At 40.0% G+C, this 17,898-nt stretch overlaps 1 protein-coding gene across 1 annotated transcript in view; it reads right to left on the minus strand.

Annotated features, from left to right (window-relative positions):
- ZPLD1 (zona pellucida like domain containing 1) overlaps positions 1–17,898 on the minus strand; it is a 431,915-nt gene that overhangs the window by 172,255 nt on the left and 241,762 nt on the right. The window lies entirely within an intron of this gene.

A 17,898-nucleotide genomic window follows, 5' to 3' on the forward strand; every position in this document is an offset into this window, starting at 1 on the left:
ATGAGCCAACATCGCTCTAACATAAGGTGCAACAACAAAGAAGCCCCAGTCTCAAACCATTTCTTAAAATGTGGACACCAAATGAAGCCAACAGGGAAAAACTAATTAAACAAAAAGAAATGTTCTGGATCCAAGAGCTAGACTGCATGACCCCAAAAGGCTTAAACAGAAAGTATGAATGGTCTGTTTTCCTATAAAGTAACTTAACTTTTTTAATTTAACATAAGTATAAAGTGGTTAAAAAGGTTAGAAACAATGTTTAAGTACCAGTAACATAGGTAACCGTAAAAGGATGTGTAAGCAATTCATCAATGTTTTTATTGCAATGTAATTAATTGTTCTGACGAGTAGATGGCAGCAAAACCACGTTTGTGGTTGGCACAAATCTGAATGCTTTTAAATGTTTGAATCATAATGTTGTATTACAAGCATGAATAAGGGTTAACAGACCCGAAACGTCGCTTATTTTTATGTCTGTATTGAAATAAAGATAAAGAAAAGAACTTTACAGTGCTGTGGACATTATCCTTGTTTAATTGTGACTGGGGGATTTAGGCAGAGTCCCTGTCTTCATGTGCATTATACTCCTTATAAGTTGCTGTTTTTTTATGTGTATGGCTGAGTATTTTATATATGAGTAGCAATAGTATATACCAGTGATTATGATGTACTATATTGCAAAATATTTTTATACAAAATAAATATTTTCATAGCATTTCAAACTGTCTTATATTTTTTATTTTTTTAGCAAAATGAGTAGGGTGTTGCAAATACAGAGCAGTCTAGGGATATATCTCTTGAAAACCAGTTTGAAATAGGAGTATGTTTATATGTTTCCCTTACCCATGGAAAGTCAAAAAACAAATTTAAAAATATCCTAAACATATCAATCCATCTAATCAATTTCTCTCCAACATTATCTCTCCAGATTCTCCAAGCTACATGAGCCACACTGGTATCTCAGTTTCACCAGTTCACACACTGTTCTAAACAGCAAAGGTTATTAATATTTTAATTAGCTGCTTATATTAACATATGAACTAGGTAGATGAAAATGTTGGTAATTGCTTGTATTTAATTTACTCACTATTTATCATGTGTGAGGTAAATGGCAGAAAACTTAAATATGCAGAATGCTTCACAGCTTGCTGATGGAGTAGAAAATGCACAAGGTTATAGTAAAAAAAAAACATAAAACATGCAAAATAAATGATTAATTTGCACAACATAATTTAAATTTAAAAAAATATTTAACTAAGATTTAATTCTGTATTTTTTACCAAAACATTTTACCTTGTAAAATTATAAAAATATATAATTTTGTTTAGTAGATTGTAAAATTAGCAGCACTTATTGTCCCCTATTTATTAACTTGTAGACCCATAAGGTTATTTTGCACACGGGGGAGCAAGGCAGCTTTGGCTACTATAAATTAATCAGCTTGTGCAGCTCTGACTTTTGCAACCAACTGAGCATGAGTAGGGCTTGTTACTAATACTAGAAAGAATTGTCTGAGATGTTTGAAGCCTGCAACCTTAGAAGTGCTGGAGAGATTATGAAGCTTTGTTTCTTAAATTTTGGTTGATGGCTCTAATAAAATTGCCATTAAAATTTATATTTTTTTACCTAACTTTAAAAAAATAACGCCTAGATTTAGAGTTCTGCATTAGCCGTCCAAACCAGCGTTAGGGGGTCCTAACACTGGTTTTGGCCGCCCGCTGGTATTTAGAGTCTTGTAGGTAAGGGTCTAACGCTCACTTTCCAGCTGCGACTTTTCCATACCGCAGATCCCCTTACGTCAATTGCGTATCCTATCTTTTCAATGGGATCTTTCTAACGCTGGTATTTAGAGTCTTGGCTTAAGTGAGCGTTAGAACTCTAACGACAAATCTCCAGCCGCAGTTAAGAGCTTTATGGGCTAACGCCGGTTCATAAAGCTCCTAACTACTATGCTCTAAAGTACACTAACACCCATAAACTACCTATGTACCCCTAAACCGAGGTCCCCCAACATCAACGCCACTCTAATAAAAACTTTTAACCCCTAATCTGCCGACCGCACACCGCCGCCACCTACATTATCCCTATGTACCCTTAATCTGCTGCCCCTAACATCGCCGACCCATATATTATATTTATTACCCCCTAATCTGCCCCCCCAGCGTTGCCGCTACCTACCTACACTTATTAACCCCTAATCTGCCGACCGGACTTCGCCGCCACTATAATAAATGTATTAACCCCTAAACCGCCTCACTCCCGCCTCAAAAACCCTATAATAAATAGTATTAACCCCTAATCTGCCCTCCCTAACATCGCCGACACCTAACTTCAAGTATTAACCCCTAATCTGCTGACCGGACCTCGCTGCTACTCTAATAAATGTATTAACCCCTAAAGCTAAGTCTAACCCTAACACTAACACCCCCCTAAGTTAAATATAATTTAAATCTAACAAAATAAAATAAATCTTATTAAATAAATCAATCCTATTTAAAGCTAAATACTTACCTGTAAAATAAACCCCAATATAGCTACAATATAAATAATACTTATATTGTAGCTATTTTAGGATTTATATTTATTTTACAGGCAACTTTGTATTTATTTTAACTAGGTACAATAGCTATTAAATAGTTAATAACTATTTAATAGCTACCTAGTTAAAATAATTACAAAATTACCTGTAAAATAAATCCTAACCTAAGTTACAATTAAACCTAACACTACACTATCAATAAATTAATTAACTAAACTATCTACAATTATCTACAATTAAATCAACTAAACTAAATTACAAAAAAAAACAAACACTAAATTACAAAAAATAAAAAAAGATTACAAGAATTTTAAACTTATTACACCTACTTTAAGCCCCCTAAAAAAATAACAAAGCCCCCCAAAATAAAAAAAATTACCTACCCTATTCTAAAATAAAAAGTTAACAGCTCTTTTACCTAACCAGCCCTTAAAAGGGCCTTTTGCGGGGGAAGGCCCCAAAGAAAACAGCTCTTTTGTATTTAAATAAACATACAATACCCATCCCAACATTACAACCCACCACCCACATACCCCTAATCTAAAGCAAACATGCCTTAAAAAACCTAACACTAAGGCCCTGAAGATCTTCCTACCTTATCTTCACCATTCCAGGTATCACCGATTCATCCTGAAGAGGGTCCGAAGTCTTCATCCTATCTGGCAAGAAGAGGTCCAGAAGAGGGTCCGAAGTCTTCATCCTATCCAGCAAGAAGAGGACATCCGGACCGGTAGACATGTTCATCCAGGCAGCGTCTTCTATCTTCATCCATCCGGCGTGGAGCGGGACCATCTTGAAGCAGCCAACGCGGATCCATCCTCTTCTTCCGGCCACTCCCGACGAATGAAGGTTCCTTTAAGTGACGTCATCCAAGATGGCATCCCTCAAATTCCGATTGGCTGATAGGATTCTATCAGCCAATTGGAATTAAGGTAGGAAAAATCTGATTGGCTGATTGAAACAGCCAATCAGATTCAAGTTCAATCCGATTGGCTGATTCGATCAGCCAATCAGATTGAGCTTGCATTCTATTGGCTTTCTATTCTATTCTATTTCCGATCAGCCAATAGAATGCGAGCTCAATTGAACTTGAATCTGATTGGCTGATTCAATCAACCAATCAGATTTTTCCTACCTTAATTCCGATTGGCTGATAGAATCCTATCAGCCAATTGGAATTTGAGGGATGCCATCTTGGATGACGTCACTTAAAGGAACCTTCATTAGTTGGGAGTCGCCGGAAGAAGAGGATGGATCCGCATCGGCTGCTTCAAGATGGTCCTGCTCCGTGCCGGATGGAAGAAGATAGAAGACGCCGCCTGGATGAACATGTTTACCGGTTCAGATGTCCTCTTCTTACCGGATAGGATGAAGACTTCGGACCCTCTTCTGGACCTCTTCTTGCCGGATAGGATGAAGACTTCGGACCCTCTTCTGGACGGATCGGTGATACCCGGCGTGGTGAAGATAAGGTAGGGAGATCTTCAGGGGCTTAGTGTTAGGTTTTTTAAGGGGTGTTTGGGTTAGATTAGGGGTATGTGGGTTGTAATGTTGGGGGGGTATGTATGTTTATTTAAATGCAAAAGAGCTGTTTTCTTTGGGGCATGCCCCGCAAAAGGCCCCTTAAGGGCTGGTTAGGTAAGAGAGCTGTTAAATTTTTATTTTAGAATAGGGTAGGGCATTTTTTTATTTTGGGGGGCTCTGTTATTTTTTTAGGGGGCTTAGAGTAGGTGTAATTAGTTTAAAATTCTTGTAATCTTTTTTTTTTGTAATTTAGTTTTTTTTTTGTAATTTAGTTTAGTTTATTTAATTGTAGATAATTGTAGATAGTTTAGTTAATTAATTATTGATAGTGTAGTATTAGGTTTAATTGTAACTTAGGTTAGGGTTTATTTTACAGGTAATTTTGTAATTATTTTAACTAGGTAGCTATTAAATAGTTATTAACTATTTAATAGCTATTGTACCTAGTTAAAATAAATACAAAGTTGCCTGTAAAATAAATATAAATCCTAAAATAGCTACAATATAATTATTATTTATATTGTAGCTATATTGGGGTTTATTTTACGTATTTAGCTTTAAATAGGATTAATTTATTTAATAAGAGTTAATTTATTTCGTTAGATAAAAATTATATTTAACTTAGGGGGTGTTAGGGTTAGACCTAGCTTTAGGGGTTAATACATTTATTAGAGTAGCGGCGAGGTCTGGTCGGCAGATTAGGGGTTAATACTTGAAGTTAGGTGTCGGCGATGTTAGGGAGGGCAGATTAGGGGTTAATACTATTTATTATAGGGTTTTTGAGGCGGGAGTGAGGCGGTTTAGGGGTTAATACATTTATTATAGTAGCGGTGAGTTCCGGTCGGCAGATTAGGGGTTAATAAGTGTAGTTAGGTAGCGGCGACATTGGGGGGGCAGATTAGGGGGTAATAAATATAATATAGGGGTCGGCGGTGTTAGGGGCAGCAGATTAGGGGTACATAGGGATAATGTAGGTTGCGGCGGTGTACGGAGCGGCAGATTAGGGGTTAATAATAATATTCTGGGGTCAGCGATAGCGGGGCCGGCAGATTAGGGATTAATAAGTGTTAATAAGTGTAAGGTTAGGGGTGTTTAGACTCGGGGTTCATGTTAGGGTGTTAGGTGCAGACTTAGGAAGTGTTTCCCCCTAGGAAACAATGGGGCTGCGTTAGGAGCTGAACGCTGCTTTTTTGAAGGTGTTAGGTTTTTTTTTTTTCAGCTCATTGTTTCCTATGGTTATATCCTGCACGAGCACGTTTTTTAAGCTGGCCGCGTCTGTAAGCAACGCTGGTATTTAGAGTTGCAGTGGCGGTAAATATGCCTGTACGCTCCCTTTTTGGAGCCTAACGCAGCCCTTCAGAGAACTCTAAATACCAGCGTTGTTTACATTGTTTTAAACGTTTCTCACCTTCATCAATCATCAATTGCATTAATTCTAATGTACATATTGTGAGAATTGCATTCCATTTTAAACTAAATTCATTATTAGCATCTTCCCCTCTTAGACTGGCCCCAGGATCTAGCCGTATTCTAAGCCCTCTGGTAATAACTAGGTAATCTTTCACATAGTTCTGTAGGCTAACTAATTCCCATTTGACCTTTAATTCCTTTATTGCCTTCTTTTTATATTCTTTGAATGCTGAAAATACATCACTACTCTTTTCATCAATATTTGATTCATCAATGTTAATAACTGGTTTAAAAGCTTCACTTATATCAGTTTCCCACCTATCATCTGAAAGTTTAAAAGCCATATTGCAGCTAAATTCAAGCAATCAGAGGGTGGAGGAAAGAAGACACACCCAACAGTGTATCAAGCCAACTACAACTAGTAAATAGATATATAGTGCACTCTCAGCTGAAACAATGTAACAATACTAACTGTTTAATGAGGGAATTTAAAAATATATAAAATAGAGGTGCAGTTGTGTCTATCTAGTGTGCTGCCTGGAGTGCTAGCAGTCCCAAAAATTAACATGAAATTAAATTACAAAAAAAGGACTAAAACTTTAATTAGTATCTGTCAAAGAAGGACAAAGGCTTGTTATACTTAATGCTTAATGATACAGCCTACTGGCTGATAGTGTTAGCTGCATTTAGTGTAGCAAATCCAGTGCATAAAATATATATTTATTTGCATAGGTAGATGTGGGGCCCCAGAAAAAAATTAATATAAAAGACCGTTATTTTAGAGAGTCCGTGATATTATTCCAGGCACTCAAATGTCAAAGTGACAAATTGATAGTACAAAGAAAAGTTACTGAAAAGGGCTTTTATGTGTTTCCACTTGTTGCTCCTTTATATATCTATGTGAATGAGGGAATAAAATACAGTCCCGTATATTTCCCTTCGTTATGAGCTTTATCGGGGTTCCAAGACTTAGCCTAGCCGTACCTGACCTTTTATCCAAAATGCTTCTTCCGCCGTTGTTAGAAGGGCACTCTTAGTACCTTATTTGTCCTGTGGTCATTTATCGAAGGTCGCTGGGTCTTCACTTACGATACTAGTCCAAACCCCCTCTTCTCGATTCCAGCGTGATTACACACAGCTTACTTCTGGCATAGCAGTTACGTCGTCATCAAATACACAGGCATGATGCGTTTCGCCCCTCCCACAAAGGGCTGGAATAGGGGCCTCATCAGATGTGAACTCAAAGGGCGTGCTTACTATTTGTACACTTTTTAGCAGAATTCTCCGCCCTATTCCACTGAGTCATCAGCGATTTGCGTGACAGCTATCCATGCTTTGCTTCAGTTACATTGTAAAATAGTTTCCATATGAAACCAATTGCAAGAAAGTTTCATATATATACACAATAACTAATTTGATTAATGAGGAAGCTACTTTTTTAGACCTAAAGATCCTTAAAAAAGGAAATGAAATTTATACTACAGTTCATCGGAAGAAAACAGCAAAAACAGTCTGTTTCATGCGATGAGTCATCATCCTGATTCTCAGAAAAATGGTGTCCCTGTGAGGCAATTTCTGAGATTAAAAAGATGTTGTTCTTCAGTTAGGTGATTTGAAGAACAAGCAAAACAAATGGCTGAGAGATTTTTGTCAAGGGGTTACTCTAAAAGGCAATTAAAAAAGGCCTGGGTTAGAGATTGCTATACCCCTAGAAATTATCTTCTGTACAGCAAAAGAGATGACTCAAATGATGAGAATCATGCAAGATTAATCACGAGGTATAACTCGCATTAGAGAAAGTTGCGAGGGATATTTAATACTCATTGGCATATCTTGTCCAGTGATTCATATCTTTCTGGATGTATATCAGAATATCCATTACTCACAGTCAAAAGAGCCCCAAGTATCAAAGACAAATTAGTACATAGTGAGTTTAAAAGAAAACAGGGGATGGGGGCGGAGCCGCACCGTGCTGCTACATGGACGCATACTATCTGAGCTAAGCTTCTAAGTTATCTATATGGACACAGAGCCCTAAAAAACATACCATCCAGCCTAACTACCGACCTATATAACATCTCTCTCACTCTGAACCTGACTTGCGAAGTTGCTAGATAACGCAGACCTCCGGGGCTACGAGAGGGCCTGTAGTGAAGCTTATCTGCCATCTTGTTCTGAGAGACTGACATATGGAGACATTAAGTGTGGTGAAGCCTTCCCTACACTCGATCGTGAGTAAGAGGGACTATCTCTGATACTTTCCATCTCACAAGAGCTCCGGTTACGGAGGAGTAAAAGCTCTAGACAGAGAGACGGATCACGATTGCTTCCACGCCATCTCTTACTCCTAAGCTGTGGCATGCCATTGTGCGCAGTGAGTAGATCAGGCACCTCATAAAGTATGATGATCCCGCTGAACAAAAGTGCTGAGGAAGGTAGCTTATTTACTTCAACAGTGTTGTGGTCCTTGTAGCTCCCTCAAGATGGCAGAACATTTGTCCCACACAGTCATTATTGACACGCTCAAGGGTTTTGAGCGAACAATGGAACACTTCTATGTCACTGGCGCTCCCCTTGACTCCCAGGACCCGGTTCAATTTGACCACATTGCCGCTTCTACTGCAGACCTGCACAAGCTGCCGCCTCTGTCTGGGAACAAGTGTCCTATAGTAAAAACCTATACAAACTATGAGTCTGATCGATTAACTACTGCGCTGCAACTAGAGCCCAAGTTTCATTCCCAGCTACCAAGTCCTTCTATATCTTTCCGGCTAACAACTTACGACTTTGGTTATTCTACTCCAGCACTGCGTTTCAGGAGACACAGCCCACACTACATTTTGGCCTATACAACTGATCCCATGCTGCTTCAACCCAGAATCTGTATAGGCTGATTCCTTATGAACCCTGGCCTGCTTTCTGTGTAACTCTGGCATACTCAGTCAGAAGCAGCCAGTTACATTGTTGGAACATCAGTCACTATTACCGCATTGCTGGTCATTTTTCCACACCGGACCTCTGATGCCTTATAATCTTTTATATAGGCCAAAGTGGGAAATGCTCCTGCTGGATTCTATGCAAGGCCAGAGGCGATCGGGGACTAGCTGAGATGGAGAAACATACAGCTTGACTTCTATCAGACTGTTTAGTCCACCAAGACAAACGTTTTATGTAGGACTTTTATCTCATTACCTGCTCTCTTTTTAGTGACTGTAGTTATAATGTTTGTTTGCAACTTACTTTGTTTGATCTCCAAATTGAGGTCCCTGTATATATTTAAACAGTAAGAAAACTGCTTTACTATGCAATAATGGGAGCGAGTGTTTGTTCACCCACTCTATCTAGTCTCATGAGCTATTATAATGCTACAACCATATTTGCTTACAGAGGTTCCACAAACAGAAGTCTATAGCTTCCTCATAGTCATCTAAGTTTGTTCCCCAATTTGAGGAGTAGGTTGGCTGCTGGACAGTAGGAAAACTAACACTTAGAAAATGTTCCACTATGCAATACTGTAAATGTGTGTTTGTTTCTGTTTTCCTCTAGTCTTTATGTTTTTTTTTTCTCCTTCTTTCCTTTTTTGGGCTTCATATCTTATTTAATCATTAACTTAAAATAACATTCTCGCCTCATGTCACCTACATCTAGGAATTAAGAGTAGTCTAGGATGGTTTAATTCAACCCTTTAGGATATGTACTCTAAGCTATACTTGATATAACAGCTAACTCATTAACAAGGTGCAGCTAGAATCACTGAAAGTCAGCCTCCATTATAATATAATATGTATTACCATTAGACCGTATTTTACAAGGCCCATTCCACTCGCTTTATTTAGCCTTATGAGTTAATATACAGTCACAACCATATATAATTACAGAGACCCCACACCCATACTTATCTTGGGTCTTGTGAACTATTTTGAATACAACACAATGTGCTGCTACTTCTCATTTCTAGTCTCAAATACTTCTTTACTATTTAATCATCAGTTAGGCTTCTAAGGTTCTATCTGGCGATCTCATTGTTTAAATTGCATTGCCCACATATGCAGCGCACCCTAAAATGATGCACTCAGCATGACTATTACTACTAGCGCTGGCTAGGGAGACATTACCTTATAGCTCATTCTAAACAGCAGATCCCTTGTTGTCATATGATTGTTGCGTCTATGCAATTAATGTACTCAGTGATATCTGTTTTCATCCACAGTTGATTATGTGACTATAATATCTTCTTTGCAACCTCTGGGCACTCTGTCGCAGGGACTCAGAGGTCTCAGCTTACTTTCTAGATAAGTTGAGCCATTACAAATGTTATCCCTTATTCTAATACTACTATATTCTCTCTACTGTACACGAGAGCCTAATATGTCTGTAGGGACATGCCAATACCAAATGACACAACAAAGACAATGTAATGTTATTTAGCAGCTCCCAGGGCAGACTGTCGTCCTCATTTACTGCAAAAGCCTATTTCTATCATTCTTCATCTACTGTACAAGAGACTCTTCTATGTATGTAGGGGTATACCAATACTGAACGGCATCTCAACAAAAATTCTATGTTACTTAGCGGACACCTAGACTAACCGTCCCTCTGATTTACTCTAAAGATGTATTTAGAACTCAGGACCGCTTATTCTTATAGCCAAACAATATACTAATACGCTATTAAGGAATACCCCCTCATGATTAGTAGTAATGACAGTATACCAGTCTTTCTATGTTCTATGTTCTAGGCCACAAAGTTCTTATCACCATACGCCCAGTTACCAGGAGTATTAGACTTCCTTTTAATCCACTTTGTGACATAGCCTGTGCCATCTACATTGTAGGTCCATACACGTCTATATATCTATAGAGCTCAAGTTTGCCTATTTTTTTTTTTTTAATCACAGTATTTCACCATGTTGTTAATGGATACCCTCATTTAAACCCACTTGATAACATAGTCTGTGTCATATTGACTGTAGGTCTATAAACATGCATATACCAGATACAAAGTACGTTATTATTCAGGTCCTTGCACCTTTACACACATCCATATTATACCCAAAAACCCAGAGACTCAAAAGTTTTACCAGATTCATACCCTAACTGGCTCCCCCCACCATTTTTTCCCCTTTCCCCTATCCACATTTCGAGCGGCTCTTGTCCGCTGCATTTCCCTCTCCCCCCCAAAAAAAAACACGCAGTAATTCCCCTTTTTGCCCCAATTGTCCCTGAACAGATAACTATGGCAATATGGGGACCATTCCTATTCCTCATACAATTTAAAATTGAGGTCTTATCACACACCATGTAAGTTTCTCACGGACACACTGATTCGATTTATACTAGACTGTTACCTCCACCTACTAGTCTCCTTTTGTTTACTTCTTTTTCTTCTACAGATAGGTGGAATCATCGAATAAGCTCCACGATATATAGGCATGGTGTATTCACTGTCTTTAATCCTTTTAAGGTATATGCCTAGAGCTCTTATAACTCCGCTTTTCATTGTTTTTCTCGTTATGTCTATACGTTAAAAATGTATGTTCTATTATGTGATTGATATCATCTATTGGTGATCCTGGTTGTAATATCTTGCATAACCTCAATAAAAAAAATTTGTTTAAAAAAAAAAGAAGAAGGGGCGCAGCCAACACCGGGAGAAGCTGGTCGCACTTCTGCAGAGCTCCTACTTTTATTTTTATAATTCCCACAAGTATCTTTAAATTTTAGCCTTTTTTACTTATTTATTTATTCCCTTCGATTGTCCTTTATTTTCTTTTTTATCCTGACCCTCCCGTACCTACTCTATCACCTATCATCCCAATTGGCCCTGAATGAGGAGACTGTAAAGCAGGGCAACGATTGCACAACCCTTCCTGTGGGAGCCCTTGCACCGGACACTCTGAGGCGCACAATCTACCTATTGGGTCACCCAGCACTACGGAACCAGTCTCCTTGGTGGTGCTGCAGCTTTCAGCACATCCCCGGACTGATCACCTCTCTCACAGCTGAGTCGGCTTGTAGTCCCGGCTCCTTCAGCCGCAAAGAGGCGGCGCCATTTTGACACACTCGTCAGTGAGCCACGTGGGGAGCGAGTACTTACATCTCCTGGATAACGGCTCCCTTTTGACCCACAGTTGCAGCTATCGGAGCGACTGCAACAAACAGGAGTGTCCCTCACAGTGCTTGCAAGTGGGGAGAAAAAAAAAAAAAGAAAAGTTAGAGTCCTGCTAACCGTGAGTACCATAGTACTAAACACACCTGATAACCCCTGATAGGGAAACCTGAGCCCACGGCAAAACAGCTACACTAAGCCCCTAGACACTTACATCAACAGGTGTGGGGGCCTGCAAATACGCTAATTGCACTTAGTGAATTCTGCATCTAAGCTTCTGGGGCATAAAATGAAATAGAAGTACTACACGCAAACACAGAAACCACAAGTTTTTCTACATTCCTCACAGCCCAACACATTGGGGCCTGAGAACAAGCTGACACAGCAATAATTATTACCAGCTAAAAGGTCAGGCCTTTTGATATGGTCCTACAGTTCCCTCTCTAAACTTAACCCCACAACTAGATCTGCAGCTTCTTACTGACAGACCTTATTACAGCCCTGTGCATAACTCCAGCACCCAGCAGCAGAGAATTGGAGTGGGCCCACTGTACTTTCCTCTCAACTGCTTTTAGGTGATAGAGGGGTGGGAGATCAACAACAATCTACAGCCATAATCAACTATTTGTTGCTAACTCAGGCTATTTCACCTACATCACTATTAAGGCTACCTGCATATACAAGATCCTGGGTAGAGCTAACACATTTGACTCATTCTAACTTTTTGGATTGGTATTTACTGTATTCTCCTTACAAGTACTGTGACCTGCTATATATGCCTTATCATTGCAAGTGGTGCCTATATCTCCATATGCAGGCACTTAGACAAAGTTAACACGTTTGACTCATTGTCACTTTCTGGATTGGTATTTACCGTATTCTTATTACAAGTATTGTGACCTGTTATGTATGCCCCATCATTACAAGTGGTGCCTGCTGTTTTAAATGGGACTTTACTATAACACCTCTCCATAAGGAATAATCTCATTGGATAAGATACCCTGATCACCTATATGGTCCCAGCTTTTGTACAACACACCATCTACAACAGGATTTATGTTTAACATTAACCAAAAATTCCTTGATATGGAATTAGATTAGTGTCTCCTCTGGCCGTAGAGATAAACCCACCACACAACTGGTGTTTTCTGCATTCTTAATCATATTGCCTCTTTATGCTTTTATGAGGGGCTCCGTAAAGAGAGAATAACTTTTTGCTACAAATCTCAATTGGTGTAGACGCTGTGCATCGTAATTAACATTACTCATACTGACAGTATTATGTCGCAATCACAGAGAAAAAAAATAAGCCACAATAGCCCCCTAAGAAAACAGTGATGGATCACTTTAATCCTCCTCCGCCAGATTCTCACTCTCTGATAGAACCTCCTGACTCTCCTGGCTCTGACTCAGCTGAATTCTCTCTCACAGCATTGAAAGCCCTGCAGCAGAGTCAGGGGGACCCAGTGACGCCTACCTTTGTTCTAGAATCTCTGAAGAGTATGCTGGATGATTATCACTCATCGTTTGCGGCTAAGCTATCTGCCTCTACTGCTGAACTTAAGAGAGAAATTTCCTCCACTAATGAACGCATTGACACTCTTGAAAGGCACTGTGATGATCTAGCCACAGAACAATCTAACTGTATAACATACACTCGACATCTCTCAGAGTACATGGAAGACAGATCCCGGCGCAACAACCTAAGGATCCGGGGGGTGCCGGAGTCTGTCTCTTCTTCTGATCTCCAGAGTTTCTTGAAAGATCTTTTCCAACAGTTGGCTCCAGTTTCCTCTGAATCAGAGAATTTAATAGATAGAGCTCACCGCTCCCTAAGGCCTAAAGGCCTAAAGGCCTCTCTGAAGAGCAACCACAAGACGTAATAGTGCGATTGCACTACTATACTTACAAGGAAAGGGTCCAGAGAGCCCACTTTCAAAAGCCCATAATGCCAGAGAAATTCCAGAACCTGCAAATATTCCCATATCTATCTGCAAGAACCCTCCAACAAAGAAGGACTTATGCTGACGTCACCTCTATCCTTAGGAAGAATAATATCCACTACCGCTGGGGCTACCCAATCAAACTGCTAATATTTAAGGATAATCAAACATTCAACATACACAGCGTCACCCAAGGCTTGGCTCTACTTAAAGCTTGGAACTTGTCCACTAACTCTGACACTGGTGCTTCCAATACACAACCCCAGCCTCGACAATTGAATACCAAGGCCCCTGAATGGTCCTCTCCTCCTATAAGGAAGCCTACACTTACTAACTCTTGACCCACCTGTGGACTGACCTTTCCAGAATGTCTTCTTTAATTACCCAACCCCTGATGGACTTTGATCAGGGTACTGTTATGCTTTTTTCATTTATGTCTCTCCCTCTTAGGTCCATATAAACCGTCGGAGACGAGACCTTGTTGAACGTATTGCCTATGATTTAATGTTTTCCTAAATGTTTGGATTAGTTAGGTTTATTGTTTGCGACTCCACCCTTGACCTCTCACCTTATATTACTCTCTCACACACTCACACTATAGTCAAGCCTCAATCATATCTAGTGTTAATACCATAAGTATATGGCCCTTCTGCTAACATGAGACCACATATATTGGTTACCAAGTCACAGTATCACCTGACACTCCGGCCGGGAGCTTACTCATCTTATACCACATCACCTCTTACAATATTAGCAGAGGTGGGGTCGCATTACTCTTACTGCTATATGGTTTCTGAAAGTTTCTTTTTTTTAAGTTACACTAGTCTGGAGTATTTAGAAATATACCATAATGCTATTTTATATGTGTAATCTGATTTATTTTATGTGAACCCACTTTAGATCTCTTTCCTCTAATACCCCCATATGCACATAACCACAACTTTAGTTCCACCCATAGGTCTAGTAAACGTTGGCCTGTTCTTCCCTCATACAAAGACGTACATGAGCCCCAGTTTGCTTCATAGTTTTACTTGTTACCTTTATTCAGTGCCTGTATCCTTTATTTTATCATGTACCATAATAACATCTGAAGTGGGTTAGCTTTTGTTCTGTTACCATACATCCCTAGGCATTCTCTCATAGTTCATGTGTTAATCTAAAATGCCTCAAATACGTAAATATTTTCATAACTACTAGTATTCACCATAGTTAATATCTGCAATGTAATGCTGTCTTGCATGTCTAGATTTATAAGGTTTAATGTTCTGTGAGGCCGCATCTGGCTTTCGGTCTCCAATATTCTACCACGCATGTATACTACAGTCAGGCTCCCATCACATGTTCATAGATAATATTGCCTGGTGCTATTGTTGGGGATTCATATTACCAACATTGCGCCATTTTCTACAACACTAACAGTGAAGTCTTCACTTTATTTTTATACGGTTTTTGATGTTCCAGTGTGAAATGTTTAGAATGTGCAGATATTTATATAACTTCTACAGCTCCCTTTATCCTACTATCTACTACACTATATTTATCGGTCAGGTATCCAAGGTCCCGTGTTCACTCTCAATCCATAAAAAAGGGCATTTGAATTTAATCCATTTCTGTGTGTAGCTCTCCTCCACTAGTACCAACATTTACAGCCCTACACTAGAACCCTTCTCTTTCGCATACTGATACTAATTCCGTACATCACAAGCTTTCCCCACGCATACATAGTCTACAGGCGAGTCAACCTCTTGTCATCTCTTGACAAAAAAAAACACCTCACAATTTTTCCAATATGGTCCTTGACCACACCTCACACTGATCATAGGTGGGCGACCTCATACGGCCGTCTCTCCACTTTCTCCTAAGTCACTTATACTGACACTCAGAGCTTTGGCTCTTTTCTGCGACCACCCCCCGGGAAAATTTGCATTACAGGCACATAGTGCCTTTACTTAGCCTACACACATCCCCCCCCCCCATTTTATAAAGTGCTCCTCTTTTAAAGAAGACTACCTACGCGGTTTATCTTGCCTATACCGCAACCTTTTTAACTCGATATCAAAACTTCACCTTTGGTTGGGTGAGCGCCGAGTGTCTCATACCCCACTTTTTTTTTTCTCTTTCTCCCCCTTTCCGCTTTCATCTTCTTCCCTTTCCCTCCCTATCCTTTTACCCTTTTTTTTTTTTTCTCTTCTACATTGCAAAACTCTAGAAGATATGGCTCTGTCAATCACTTCCCATAACGTTAGAGGCCTGAATACCCCTAGTAAAAGAAGCAGGCTTTTTAGTTTCCTAAACCACACAAAGTCTAAGGTTGCATTCTTACAGGAGACACACTGGGTGGAGGGCGATAGGGTTCCTCTTAAGTTTAAACACTTTCCTGTGGTTAAAACCGCATCGTTCTCCAGCAAATCCAGAGGGGTTGCGATATTAATACATAAAAGCGTTCTTTATGAGAAGCTTGATAGCCTTGCAGATCCCTAAGGGCGATTCCTAATTTTGAAATTCAAACTTGAGGGCACCATCTACACATTGGCATCGTACTACGGCCTGAATACCGGTCAAGAACACTCCCTTAGAAAATTATTGCGCATCCTAGACCAATATAAGACGGGAAATCTATTACTTGCAGTGGATTTCAATATGGTCCTAGATACTCTCCTTGATAGACGGTCCTCGTGTTAAAAAAACAGAGCATACAATCCCTCCCTGCTAAAAATCACAAAGCAATTCAATACCTTCATCGCTCATTACAATCTGTATGATATTTGGCGATCTCTACAACCGACTGCTAGGGATTACTCATATTTCTCTACAGTGCATAGCTCATACTCGCGCATTGACTTCCTTTTCTGTAATTCTCAACTACTAGATTTTGTTCAGTTAGCGCAAATTCCAGACTGTACCTGGTCAGATCATTCTATATCAGAGGCATTTTCATCAAGTTAGCTTCCAAGCACAAGAGGCAACAGGGGGAAACTCTAGCACATCTACATGTAAGACTGCGCTCTTTATCCCTCCAGCATAAAGACACACTTGACCCTCAGCTCCTGCTACAAATAGACAACATAAAGACCCAAATCACCAATATTGAAAATGCCAGAATCAAATGGCAGGTACAGAAATTCAAACAATTGTACTACGCAAAGGGAAATAAGGCGGATCGGTTATTGGCCAATAAATTAAAACAGAGAACTGCAGAGGCTAGAATCCCATATTTAAAGACACAACATGGCCCAATCCGCTTGCCAGCAGATATTGGCAAAGCCTTTGCTAAATATTACCGAGAGCTTTATAATTTAAAAGATTCCTCTGACAGCCCGCTCCCAACATCCGAAAGGATTAACGCCTTCCTGTATCCATTGTCCCTTCCAACGCTAATGGAGGAACAGAAAACCCACATGGATGCAACTCTCTCTATACGTGAAATAGAACTGGCTGTTAAGTCATTAAAGAATCACAAAGCTCTGGGCCGGGCGGCTTCATGGCTATCTTCTATAAGCAATTTTGCCCCCTTCTGGTCCCTCTACTAGCTAGAGTTTATTCTCTGGCTGGTGAAAAAGGCTCACTTCCCCCTGAGCTTCTGGCAGTGACAATAGTGGCTATTCCGAAGCCGGGCAAAGACCCGAACATATGTGAAAATTTCCGCCCCATATCCCTCTTAAATCTTGACATGAAATTACTTGCTAAAGTTCTGGCCAACCGACTCAATTCTATCCTCCCATCCCTAATTAACTGGGATCAGGTGGGTTTTACTCCGGGTAGGGAGGGACCCGACAACACTCAACGTCTTTTAAATGTATTCTTTGAGGTCAAAAGACGGAGAATTCCCTGCACCACTTTGGCCCTCGACGTGGAAAAGACCTTTGACCACGTGAACTGGTCATATCTTTTCGAGACCCTCACCAGATTTGGCTTCCCGTCACACTTTCTTACATGGGTAAAAGCCCTTTACGCATCTCCCTCAGTGTCTTTCAGAGGTTTGGGGTTCCTTTCCCCCTCTTTCCCGATCACTAATGGCACAAGACAGGGTTGCCCTCTGTCTCCCCTGATTTTCATGTTGGCAATAGAGCCTCTAGCAGCGGCTCTTCGTTCCAATGATGAGATTAAGGGAGTAAACATAGCTGGGTCTATACAAAAGGTCGCCCTATTTGCCGACGACCTCACCGTACTGTTGAGTGATCCCACACATTCACTTCCAGTTCTATTCGATCTCCTGAAGACCTTCGGAACGGTTAGCTATTACAAACTTAATGTACATAAGACGGATGCCTATGTAATTAACGTGCCTGACGCGGAATATTCTACTCTTAAACAGAGATATAACTTCAATTGGTCAAAGCAGCGTCTCAAGCATCTAGGAGTTTTTCTTTCTGC

This window comes from Bombina bombina, chromosome 3 (genome assembly GCF_027579735.1).
Source record: "Bombina bombina isolate aBomBom1 chromosome 3, aBomBom1.pri, whole genome shotgun sequence".
In the NCBI taxonomy this organism is placed as follows: domain Eukaryota; kingdom Metazoa; phylum Chordata; class Amphibia; order Anura; family Bombinatoridae; genus Bombina; species Bombina bombina.